At 34.0% G+C, this 13,500-nt stretch overlaps 1 long non-coding RNA gene across 4 annotated transcripts in view; it reads left to right on the forward strand.

The window, feature by feature from the left end:
* The window catches only part of LOC136026143 (uncharacterized), a 99,901-nt gene that overhangs the window by 11,222 nt on the left and 75,179 nt on the right, over positions 1 to 13,500 (forward strand). For all 4 annotated transcript variants that reach the window (XR_010617216.1, XR_010617215.1, XR_010617213.1 and 1 more), the window contains exons 3-4: positions 4,968 to 5,171; positions 7,987 to 8,106. This is a non-coding gene — a long non-coding RNA (uncharacterized LOC136026143). The remainder of the gene's footprint in view (positions 1 to 4,967; positions 5,172 to 7,986; positions 8,107 to 13,500) is intronic.

The raw sequence follows: 13,500 nt of genomic DNA on the forward strand, positions 1-13,500 counted from the left end.
ATATATTGGCTGTTGGGTCGGGTAACTGCCGCATATATTTAACACTTATAGATTTTAGTCAATCTTCAATTTGAAAGTGGTGCCTGCCTGCTTGCCTGCTAGAACGGAGCTTTTCACTTGAAAGCAGAAACATGCTTTGATGAATCGAAAGCTTGGCTGCACAACTTCAGATATTCCTCTCTGACATAGACTATATAACTCCACATTACTTCGCACACCATAAGCCCTGGCTCGTGGAGAAGCAAAAACCATCTCTTTTGGCCCCAGGCAAGAGTTCTGCAGAGCTTCCCAAAATGTAATGTCATATTCATCATTCCGGCCTGAGGTCCACACTTTCCGTAAAAACCGCACAGGTTAGACTCTTACCAGTTTCCAGGAATAAGCTGAGATCGGCGGCATAGAAAAAAAAAGAAAACCGGGACAGAACCAAAGTAGACACCCTTAATGCATAGGTTTCAAGCTCCTGTTTTCAAAAATGTGGAACTTTGTATTTTTGGCAGAAGAAAATCACGGATGCGTGTTTAGTTTTTTTTTCGGTTTATTTGTTTTCCCCAGGGGTAATCGTATTCACCCAGTGGTCCTAAAATATTGGAAGAGGGCTCATTCGAGCGAAAGTTAAACGTTCTAGTACCCTTTTCAAGTGAGCAAATGAATTGAAGGGCCACTAGCCCATCTCCCCGCTACTTTTTTCCCAAAATCGTCCAATAAAATTTTGAGATACTGATTTTGTTCATCGTTGTTTAAAGACCTTATAGCTGATTCTTTGGGTATAACATGAACTTCTCCTCCGTACACTCCCATGGGAAGGTATTTAAGACATAATATTTACCTATTGTTTACGCATAGTATTTGTTATTAAGATACATGCATACATTTTCAGGTGGAGAGGGGACGAATTTTCTGCTGGGGGTTTTTCCACAGGGGAATATGCCATAAGAAGGTTAATAAAAATTGTTTTAGTAATAGCATTAGTTTTTCTAATTTCTTCCTTTCTTTAGTATGATTTACGAAAAAGCTAGATTTATTATTTTTACTCTTTTCTGTTTATTTGCTATTAAAATTTGCTATTAAAATAAATAATCCGCAGGGGGGCCCTGAGTTATATTTTTTCATGAAAAGGGGCGGTTGAAGAAGTAAATTTGGGAAGGACTATGTTAGTTAAAGAACAAACGCGGCACAGATGGGTCTATTTTTTGGAGAAATACCTCCATCATCCTTGATCAAGGTTAAGGCAAAACGAAAAGACTACTTTTAAAAAATAAGTATTTTGATGAAACTTGTATGATGTTGATTTTTTTTTTTTTAGCTAGATAGCGTTGCTTATTGCTCTCATTTTCTCTTACCATTTCCTCTTTTGGTCACAGAGAAATTCTCTTAGACGTCAATTTTGAGGTTTTATTCATGTAATATGGTATAGGAAAATATTATTATGTAATGAGGTATAGGATTTTTCATCTTCCAGAACTGAATGTTCTTATTTCTTCTTCGACTTCTTATTTTTCCTATTTCTGTTTCTTCTATTCCTTATTCCTATTTCCTATTTAAGAAATAAGGATTATTCCTTATTTCAACAAGGGAAATGTTTTTCAACAAGGAATCATGGGGCAGCAATTTTTTGGGATGGATAGTAGCTGTTTTTGCCCTATGCACTGGATGGGGTCAAAGGATCGATAGGTTTTAAATGTTGGGATCGATACGGGAGTGGTGTCTTCTCTTGTTGCTCGAGTTTTTTTTTATTATTGTATAAACTTTATGAAATGAATTCTTTTGTTTATGTGTTTTAAATTTTGCGTTATTTAGCCCCCCTACTATGGGCCATGGAGCCTATAGTGCTATTGTAAATATTTGTTGTAATAAAGAAAGGAACTGAACTGAATTACAAATATTATCTTTTTTACTTATTACAAAATTTAACATAAAATAACAGTGAAATTTTGCTCTTAATAGATTTAAAATATTATTTTTTTAGGGACACATTATAATATTATTTCATTTTGCTTTGTTGTCAAAGTTTGGTAGTTTGATAAAGTTTGATAAAAATTTTACTTTATTTTTTTTTTATCTTTATTTTCACTAAAACATTATAAAGAGCTGTGTAAGGGCTCTTTTAAAATCTAGTTTTATATCTTTTAATAAATTAGATTTTATGAAGTCCTCATAAAATGTTCTATGGCACCCAAAAAGTGTACTTTAAGTCCGGAACGGAAAGGTAAGGGAAGAATAAAACTTAAAATTAGTGCTACTGACAACCCACTACAGCACCAATTCGAACGAGGCCATCTCATCAACGCACGCTCCTCTTCCACCTCAATTTATTCAAAGCCTTTCTCATCACACCCTTCCAGGTAATTCACATTTCCCTCAAATCTTTTCTTACGACATCCACCCCATTCGACATATGTCGAATATATGAGGCGACATATGTGCTTATTATATGTTCCAAGACGGTTGGCCAACAAGGACAATCTTTGACAATGTATATCCTTCATCCGCAGAACGTGCTCTAGCCATCTCAACCTATCTTTCCTTATAGCCCTAAGAAAGACAAATTGAACCGCATTTTTCGTACAGCTATTTTTCTGACAGTCGGGTACTGTCAACACTCTAGATTCCAATTAATTTGGAATCTCTCTCTAGATTCAAAACATCACTCTAGAACATTACTCTAGATCCAATTGATTAAGATTAATTTTGAAACCTATTCTTGCATCCTGGACTAGGAAAATTTCTATAAGTCCATTCATATTGCTACTATTTTCAACTAGAATGCTTAAGTCCTCAGCACAATCTAAGGCCAGGAGTTTTGCTTCCCCATTTGATTCCCTGCTCAGCTGATTCTTATTCCCATCGGATTCCTCACGAACCTAACCTCAACTACTAAGCTCATTTCCTATATTAGCCGAAGAAATGGTATTCTTGTACATAGCACTAACCACTTTTATTTATTTATCTTGAGTCAAACAGTGCGTGGTACCTAACTGTAAGCAAGGCGTAACTCGGCCAAATAGTAACCGGAACTCTAAAAACAGTTTTGTGATAGCAATAGATGTCTCAAAAGAATTGACTCTTTATTTGATTCCAAATATATAAAATCCATAAAGTTTAATATTATTAACCAAAAGCAACGAGCCTAAGAATATTTATCCGATTTTTGAAAAAAGGGGAAACAACCTTACAAAGCCAATCAATCCTAATCAAAATCACACCATCAGAATCAGCATATCAGAGAACCCTTCTCATAAGGTTTCTAACTTCTATCTGCAAAACTGTGGTACCTAACTGTAAGCAAGGCGTAACTCGGCCAAATAGTAACCGGAACTCTAAAAACAGTATTGTGATAGCAATAGATGTCTCAAAAGAATTGACTCTTTATTTGATTCCAGATATATAAAATCCATAAAGTTTAATGTTATTAACCAAAAGCAACTAGCCTGAGAATATTTATCCGATTTTTTAAAAAGGGGGGAAACAACCTCACAAAGTCAATCAATCCTAATCAAAATCACACCATCAGAATCAGCATATCAGAGAACCCTTCTCATAAGGTTTCCGACTCCTATCTGCAAAACTGTGGAATATTGTGTGTCTTGTCAGAACAAAGATCATGGATCCGTGTTTATTATTATTTGATCATTATTTTTCCCCAGGGGCAACCGTATCGAAAAATAGTCCTAAAATCAGTAAAAATTTATTACAAAAAGAAAATTATAGCACTTTTAAAAAAGAGCCCGAACCCCATCAGAAATGTCGTGAACCCTTCTCATAAGGTTTCCAACTCCTATCTGCAAAACTGTGGAATTTTGTGTTTCTTGTCAGAACAAAGATCATGGATGCGTGTTTTTAGGCCTTAAACTGCAACTCCTTTCTATCATTCAACCTTCTTTAAATTATCCAACCTTCTTTAGATCATCCAGTCTTCTTTTAATTATCCTATCTTCTTTCAATCATCATACCTTCTTTCAATCATCCAACCTTCTTTCAATCATCCAGCCTCCTTTCAATCATTAAACCTTCTTTCAATCATCCAATCTTCTTTCAATCATACAAAATTCTTTCATTCATCCAATTTTTTTTTACTTATTCAACCTTCTTTTAATTATTCAACCTTATATCAATCATCCAACTTCATTTCAATCATCTAACCTTTTGTCCATCCTTCAATCTTTTTTCAATCATCTAACCTTTCTTTCATTCCTCCAACCTTCTTTCAATCATACAATCTTCTTTCAATTATTCTTTAAATCATGATTCTTTAAATCATCCGGTCTTCGTTTAATTATCCTATCTTCAACCATCATACCTTCTTTAAATCCTCCAACCTTGTTTCAGTCATCCAGAATCTATTCAATTATCTAACCTTCTATCAATCATCCAACCTTCTTTCAATCATCTAACCTCAATTCAATCTTCTGACCTTCTTCCAATCATACAATCTTTATTCCAAATATTTTACAACATTTTATTATATTTTGGATTTTTATTTCCTCATTCAAATATATTTGTTAATATGAAATTTAGCAGCTCACAGATTCCCTTTTCTGCCAATGGTTCGCCGACCGTTGACAAGCTTAACTCATACAGCTGAACTTTTTTTTCCTCAACTTGGATTTCGTCAGTCAGAGTGTCACTGTCAACTTTAATTTCTTGTCGGATTGGATAAGGCTCCTTTGAGGCGGTCACAATTCACAAAATATTTGGGAGGGGCATACATATTTTAAAAATATAGGGGGATGATAATTTTCTTTCTTTCTCGATTTTTTCCATACTTGTATGTATTTTCTCATACTTGAAAAAAGGTTGGAAGAACAGGAAGAAAATTCTATGAGCTGTAAGGTATGTCAGATCTACGTTCATCTCACAATTAATATGTACTATTTCTTTCTCTTATTTTAATTTATTTTCAAGCAGTTTCTTTTTTTTATCCATTAACATTAAACCCCAAAATAAGCAGAGTTTATTTCGTATAGGAGGGAGAATGTCCCTTCCTCATCCCAATCTCTGCCTAATGGTCGAAGAAATTGAAGAAGATGCTTGCTCGATCTGAATTGGAAAGTTTTAGTCCTTATTTTAAAAGTCGAAAGCTACTGGAGACCAAATAGCCGCTGTCATTAAACTATTTTTGACATTTGGTCCTTTTGGTGCCCCTTAGGACATCTGATCGACATTTTGAGGTACCTATTTTATGCTTTCTCTTTGGCTGCTCAGTTGTACGTATTGGGAAATTTTCCTCAGAGGTAATTTTGCGCGAAGGGGGGTATTTTACGGGGGGTAAACACCCAGACCCGTATTTAGCATTCTAAACAGCTTTCAGCTACCTCACTAAGCTTAAAACTGATTACATATTTGCTATTAAATTTAGTTTTTACATGTAGAATTAACTTCAACGGAAGCAGTTTGAATAAAAAAAAATATTATTTTGTCCCCAGGCATGTACGCAGACGGGTAAAGGGGCTCTGTCTCGTAAACCCTCCTTATAGCTCTTGAAATTTGAATTGCTTTTCTCTATTTTTGTGGGATATTTTGAAGTTCTATTCCCACTCTCCCTCCTACAATTCAAATTCCACTGTATATACCTTATCCTGACTTTGTAACACATGATTACATTTTATCAAATATATTTCCTCTTTTTTTTTCTTTTTTTTTTATTAGCTCAGTAGCATTGAGATTGAAAGGAAAATTTGTTTGCGGTATTATGAATCAACTATGTCCCAAGATATAACGACAGACGATTTTTTTTTTTATTATTATTAGCCTTGCGAAGCTGATTGGGCATATCATAGGCAGTGCAATAGCGCTCCCTAAGTAAAGAGCAATTTGGGCACAATATACTATTTATTTATTTCTGTTTGTTTAAACCAGGGCACTTTGTATAGAGGGAGTTGTCTTAGAAACTTCAAGGGGGGCCATTCGATTGAAAATTGAAAGAGCTAGTACCAAATATGATTACATATTTGCTATAAAATTTAGTTTTTACAAGAAAAATTAACTTCAATGGAAGCAGTGTCAATAAAAAAAAATTATTATTTTGTCCCCTGCCATGTACGCAGACGGGTATTGGGGGCTCTGTCTCGTAAACTCTCCTTATAGATCTTGAAATTTAAGCTGCTTTTCTACTCCCCTCCCCCTCCTAGAATTAAAATTCCGCTGTATATACCCTATCCTCACTTCGTCACATATGAATACATTTTATCAAATATATTTACGCTTTTTTTCTTTTTTTTCTTTTTCTTTTTTTTAGCTCAGTAATATTGAAATTGGAAGGAAAATTTGTTTGCGATATTGTGAATAAATTATTTTCCTAGATGTTAAACGATTTTTTTTAAATATTTAGGTGTTTTTTTTCAAATGCCTACTAGGTTCGCCGGTTAAGGAGGTAATATTTGTTTTACAAAAACATGACAAAAATAAATTATAAAACTTAAGATGATAAATTTAATAAAAAAGTAATACAATTCAAATAAACAAAGACACTACAAAAATATGAAAAAAATGAAATTAAGTCATTTGAATTATTAAACTGGATAAAAAAGCAATTAAAAATTCAAATAAAGAGCCAAAAAATAAAAAAATCGTTGTAAAACTTTTTCAATTTTTTAACTCGACTCACATAGAGCTTAATTTCGAAGCAAACTCAACAGTATTTTCTGCGTTTTTAAGTTGTGTGGGTTGTGAAGCTGAGGTGGAAGGACGGTCAGCTAGACGACAAGGGGAAGTCATGAGGACGTTGGAAGGAGGATAGGGATGGTATTGCCAATTGTAACGTGAATAATTAGATTGAGGTGATGTCAATGACGTTGACAAGGGTGACCGCTGTTGGTACACTTCAAATTGCGCTCTTTCTCTCGTCAGGTTGCACAACCCCACTTCAAAAAGGGTATCATTAATAATTTTTTCAGCAAACAGTTTTTGGTCTGGGCGTAGCTTCTTCATTTTCATAGCCCAACCTTGAGCTAGAATATTCTCTTCTGTCTGAGGTTCATTGAAACATGCTGTAGCTAACATCACTAGTTGGTTAGTGGAATCTGGCAGACGTTTTTTTCTCTTTGGAAGGAGGAGGGTTTTGGGATTAGTTGGTTTAGCTCTTCTTGAAGGAGACACTTCACCTTGCAATTCTTCAGCGGGAAACGGTTGCTGCAATAAATAAGGAATAAATAAATTAACAATTAGCTTGAACATTATGCTTAACAATATTTATGTACATTAATTTTTATATTTATTTATTTTTTATGTAACTATGAGTTAGATTTATCTATTTTTCTTCCTTCCTTTTAGGTTCCGAAATCTGGAGAGGCATTTATTATTATTTTAAAAAGTAGAGCTGCGAAAGAGAGTCAAACTTTAGCGTAAAAAGCAGGGCGTTGAGGAGGGGACAGACCCTTTCATATACAGAATAATTTCTGTTCGTTTTAAGTTTTAATGTCACTCCTTACTTTCAGTTAAAAAAATCTTGTTTTTTCATTTATTTTACTATAAGGGTTCATTGTATTGGTGTTTGCTTTGTTACATAGGTGTCTATTGTATTACTAACTATGTAAACATATATTATCATCTCTAATAGCGTTGTAGTTTGTACGTTATGTTTTGCATGTGAGTTTTCTGAAGAATAAAATGAATATATAAATGAGTGAAAAGAAAGATAAACATTGAACAATGTAAGACTAACTAAGAAGAATATTTTTCATAAAATGCAGTGTGCGTGGGGAAGCTGAACTATGCCGTTTAAAGTGAAAACCGGAAAACGGACCTAAGATTTTTTTATTATTTAATATGCATTAATCATAAAATATTAATTAATAGAATTAGTGGAATAAAAATAACTAATTAATTATTTATTTCTTCAAAAGAACTTTTCAAGTGAAAATTAACATGTGGCGTACGCCACGTTTAACCACTATCTGCCTCAGACCTCTTCTTGATCCAGCACAAATGCTACTAAAACTCCAAATATATATTTTAGCCCTAATATAGGATATTTTATACCTCCAGATTTTTAATCGACTAAGAAAGAGCAGCAGTGGAGCAGAAGAAAAGACTAGTGCACTAAAATATGGGAACTTAAAACATATAGCACCAAAGAGAAGTAATGCACTTCTTTTGCTGAGATAAGTAAGTTTTTACGATTGTTTCAAAACAGTTTTAACAATTTTTGGTAATCGTTTTCAACAGGCAGATATTAAAGAGGGTCGTTAAAAATACAAGTGCAAGTATTTCTAGAAAAGTAAATTATAAATATATTTGAATTTTGCATAAAAGTCGGAAATGCAAAATTTAAGTACTACAACGAACATTCAATAGTTGACGGAAAATGTCGACAAAGTTTACCATGAACTTCGATAAAAAACTAGCACATCCGAAATTGCACACGGAACACCTTTGGCTTCATACAAAGGCTCTTTTAAGCGTTTTCCTTGAATATTCGGTAATAATTTGTAAGAAGAACCAATTAAACTGGCAAGTTTCTGGAAATATGTCGAGGAAAAATATGTATAACATTAGCACCAAGCTTCTTATACACTACCCATCTTTATTCACGACCAATGGACAAAGTGACAACAAGAAATAGCAGTCATAGCTATAAAACAGCTCATTGCCGCTACTTACATTTTAAACATCTTTCAAAACCCCTCTTCTCCCATTTCTGAAAGTCCAACCAATTTGACACCACTTGCAGTGCGCACTTACTGACTTTTCACCATAAACTCATCGTGGTCACAGCGAAAGATGTAACCTAGGAAAGAGTGAACTTCGGTCGAATTTAAAAATACATTTTTTTTTTAAAAACTTTCCAGAGAAAAGATTTCTATTTGTACTTTATTTAGGATTTTTTTTCTTATTTTTTTCTCCGAAGCTAGTGAGGCACTAAAACATCATAAAGAGCTGTGTAAGGGCTCTTTTAAAATCTAGTTTTTATATCTTTTAATAAATTAGATTTTATAAAGTCATCATAAAATGTTATGTGGCACCCAAAAAGTGTACTTTAAGTCCGGAATGGAAAGGCAAGGGAAGAATAAAACATAGAATTAGTACTACTGACAACCCACTACAGCACCAAACCGAACGAGGCCATCTCATCAGCGCACGCTCCTCTTCCACCAAAATCTATTCAAAGCCTTTCTCATCACACCCTTCCAGGTAATTCACATTTCTCTCAAATCTTTTCTTACGACATCCTCCCACCCCATTTGAGGCGACATGCTTATCATATGTTCCATGACGGTTGGCCGACAAGGATAATCTTTGACAATCCTTCATCCACAGAACGTGCTCCAGCCATCTCAACCTATCTTTCCTTATAGCCCTAAGAAGACAAATTGAACCGCATTTTTCGTACAGCTATTTTTCTGACAGTCGGGTACTGTCAACACTCTAGATTCCAATTAATTTGGAATCTCTCTCTAGATTCAAAACATCACCCTAGAGCATTACTCTAGATCCAATTAATTAAGATTAATTTTGAAACCTATTCTTGCATCCTGTATCAGGAAAATCTCTATAAGTCCATTCATATTGCTAATATTTTCAGCTAGAATGCTTAAGTCCTCAGCACAATCTAAGGCCAGGAGTATTGCTTCCCCATTTGATTCCCTGCTCAGCTGATTCTTGTTCCCATCGGATTACTCACTAACCTAACCTCAACTACTAAGCTCATTTCCTATATTAACCGAAGCAATGGTATTCTTGTACATAGCACTAACCACTTTTATTTATTTATCTTGAGTCAAACAGTGCGTGGTACCTAACTGTAAGCAAGGCGTAACTCGGCCAAATAGTAACCGGAACTCTAAAAACAGTATTGTGATAGCAATAGATGTCTCAAAAGAATTGACTCTTTATTTGATTCCAAATATATAAAATCCATAAAGTTTAATATTATTAACCAAAAGCAACGAGCCTAAGAATATTTATCCGATTTTTGAAAAAGGGGGAAACAACCTTACAAAGTCAATCAATCCTGATCAAAATCACACCATCAGAATCGGCATATCAGAGAACCCTTCTCATAAGGTTTCCAACTCCTATCTGCAAAACTGTGGTACCTAACTGTAAGCAAGGCGTAACTCGGCCAAATAGTAACCGGAACTCTAAAAACAGTATTGTGATAGCAATAGATGTCTCAAAAGAATTGACTCTTTATTTGATTCCAAATATATAAAATCCATAAAGTTTAATGTTATTAACCAAAAGCAACGAGCCTGAGAATATTTATCCGATTTTTGAAAAAGGGGGGAAACAACCTTACAAAGTCAATCAATCCTAATCAAAATCACACCATCAGAATCAGCATATAAGAGAACCCTTCTCATAAGGATTCCGACTCCTATCTGCAAAACTGTGGAATTTTGTGTTTCTTGTCAGAACAAAGATCATGGATGCGTGTTTATTATTATTTGATCATTATTTTTCCTCAGGGGCAACCGTATCGAAAAATGGTCCTAAAATCAGTAAAAATTTATTACAAAAAGAAAATTATAGCACTTTTAAAAAAGAGCCCGAACCCCATCAGAAATGTCGTGAACCCTTCTCATAAGGTTTCTAACTCCTATCTGCAAAACTGTGGAATTTTGTGTTTCTTGTCAGAACAAAGATCATGGATGCGTGTTTTTAGGCCTTAAACTGCTACTTGTAATTAAACAGCAACTCCTTTCTATCATTCAACCTTCTTTAAATTATCCAACCTTCTTTGGATCATCCAGTCTTCTTTTAATTATCCTATCTTCTTTCAATCATCATACCTTCTTTAAATCATCCAACCTTCTTTCAATCATCCAACCTTCTTTCAATCATCCAATCTTCTTTCAATCATACAAAATTCTTTCATTCATCCAATTTTTTTTTTACTTATTCAACCTTCTTTTAATTATTCAACCTTATATCAATCATCCAACTTCTTTTCAATCATCTAACCTTTCGTCCATCCTTCAATCTTTTTTCAATCTTCCAACCTTTCTTTCAGTCCTCCAACCTTCTTTCAATCATACAATCTTCTTTCAATTATTCTTTGAATGATGATTCTTTAAATCATCCAGTCTTCTTTTAATTATCCTATCTTCTTTCAATCATCATACCTTCTTTAAATCATCCAACCTTGTTTCAGTCATCCAGAATCTATTCAATTATCTAACCTTCTATCAATCATCCAACCTTCTTTCAATCATCTAACCTTAATTCTATCTTCCGACCTTCTTTCAATCATATAATCTTTATTCCAAATATTTTACAACATTTTATTATATTTTGGATTTTTATTGCCTCATTAAAATATATTTATTAATATGAAATTTAGCAGCTCACACATTCCCTGTTCTGCCAATGGTTCAAGTTCTGCCAACAAGCTGAACTTTTTTTTTCCTCAACTTTGATTTCGTCAGTCATGCCTGGGAATGCTCGTATATATTGTAGAAAAGACGTCATGGTTTTCTCACTTGTATCATGTTTTATACCAAGAGTGACGTCATATTATCTGTAGTGATATGCCATTTCAGGTTTATACAACCTAGAATGGCTTCATACAAAATATGACGTCATGCAAACTTATGAAAGCAAGGAGAAATTACTGATAGTAGCAGAATTTACCTGAGAAAAATTTCCTTAGCTTTCTAATAAGTCTTTTTTAAGGATAGAAGTTTAAAAAACGATAAAACCGACTAAAAACTCAAAATACATTGAATTGTGATGAATTATGTTAATTTAGAAAGACAAGCCGTCTACGTTGCTATTTTTTCAGAGCGGGGAGGGGATAGAAATTCTTTTGAGTTTTTTTACAAAATATTTTGCGATTAAATTATGTTTAATTAGCCTTTCTCGATTTTTTGCATACTTGTCTTCTCTTATTTTTATTTATTTTCAAGCAGTTTCTTTTTTTATCCTCACTAACATTAAACCCCAAAATAAGCAGAGTTTATTTTGTATAGGAGGGAGAATATCCCTTCCTCATCCCAATCTCTGCCTAATGGTCGCAGAAATTGAAGAAGATGCTTGCTCGATCTGAATTGGAAAGTCTTAGTCCTTATTGTATAAGTCGAAAGCTACTGGAGACCAAACAGCCGCTGTCATTAAACTATTTTTGACATTTGGTCCCTCTGTTGCCCCTTAGGTCCTCTGATCGACATTTTGAGGTACCTATTTTGTGCTTTCTCTTTGGCTGCTCAACTGTACGTATTGGGAAATTTTCCAAAGAGGTAATTTTGCGCGAAGGGGGGTATTTTACGGGGGGGTAAACACCAAAACCCGTATTTAGCATTCTAAACAGCTTTCAGCTATCTCACTAAGCTTAAAACTGATTACATATTTGCTATTAAATTTAGTTTTTACATGTAGAATTAACTTCAACGGAAGCAGTTTGAATAAAAAAATTTATTATTTTGTCCCCAGGCATGTACGCAGACGGGTAAGGGGGCTCTGTCTCGTAAACCCTCCTTATAGCTCTTGAAATTTGAATTGCTTTTCTCTATTTTTGTGGGATATTTTGAAATTCTATTCCCACTCTCCCTCCTACAATTCAAATTCCACTGTATATGCCTTATCCTGACTTTGTAACACATGATTACATTTTATCAAATATATTTCCTTTTTTTTTTTTAGCTCAGTAGCATTGAGATTGAAAGGAAAATTTGTTTGCTGTATTATGAATCAACTATGTCCCAAGATACCTTATCCTCACTTCGTCACATATGAATACATTTTATCAAATATATTTACGCTTTAAGGAAAATTTGTTTGCGATATTGTGAATAAATTATTTCCCAAGATGTTAAATGATTTTTTTTTAAATAGTTAGGTATTTTTTTCAAATGCCTACTAGGTTCGCCGGTTAAGGAGGTAATATGTGTTTTACAAAAACATGACAAAAATAAATTATAAATTTTAAGATGATAAATTGAATAAAAAAGTAATACAAAATTCAAATAAACAAAGACACTACAAAAATATGAAAAAAATGAAATTAAGTTATTTGAATTATTAAACTGGATAAAAAAAAAGCAATTAAAAATTCAAATAAAGAGCCAAAAACATAAAAAAATCGTTGCAAAACTTTTTCAAATTTTTTAACTCGACTCACATAGAGCTAAATTTCGAAGCAAACTCAACGGCATTTTTTGCGTTTTCAAGTTGTGTGGGTTGTGAAGCTGAGGTGGAAGGACAGTCAGCTAGACGACAAGGGGAAGTCATGAGGACGCTGGAAGGAGGATAGGAATGGTATTGCTAATTGTAACGTGAATAATTAGATTGAGGCGATGTCAATGACGTTGACAAGGGTGACCGCCGTTGGTACACTTCAAATTGCGCTCTTTCTCTCGTCAGGTTGCACAACCCCGCTTCAAAAAGGGTATCATTAATAATTTTTTCAGCAAACCGTTTTTGGTCTGGGCGTAGCTTCTTCATTTTCATAGCCCAACCTTGAGCTAGAATATTCTCTTCTGTCTGAGGTTCATTGAAATATGCTGTAGCTAACATCACTAGTTGGTTAGTGGAATCTGGCAGACGTTTTTTTTTCTCTTT

This window comes from Artemia franciscana, chromosome 4, assembly GCF_032884065.1.
Source record: "Artemia franciscana chromosome 4, ASM3288406v1, whole genome shotgun sequence".
In the NCBI taxonomy this organism is placed as follows: domain Eukaryota; kingdom Metazoa; phylum Arthropoda; class Branchiopoda; order Anostraca; family Artemiidae; genus Artemia; species Artemia franciscana.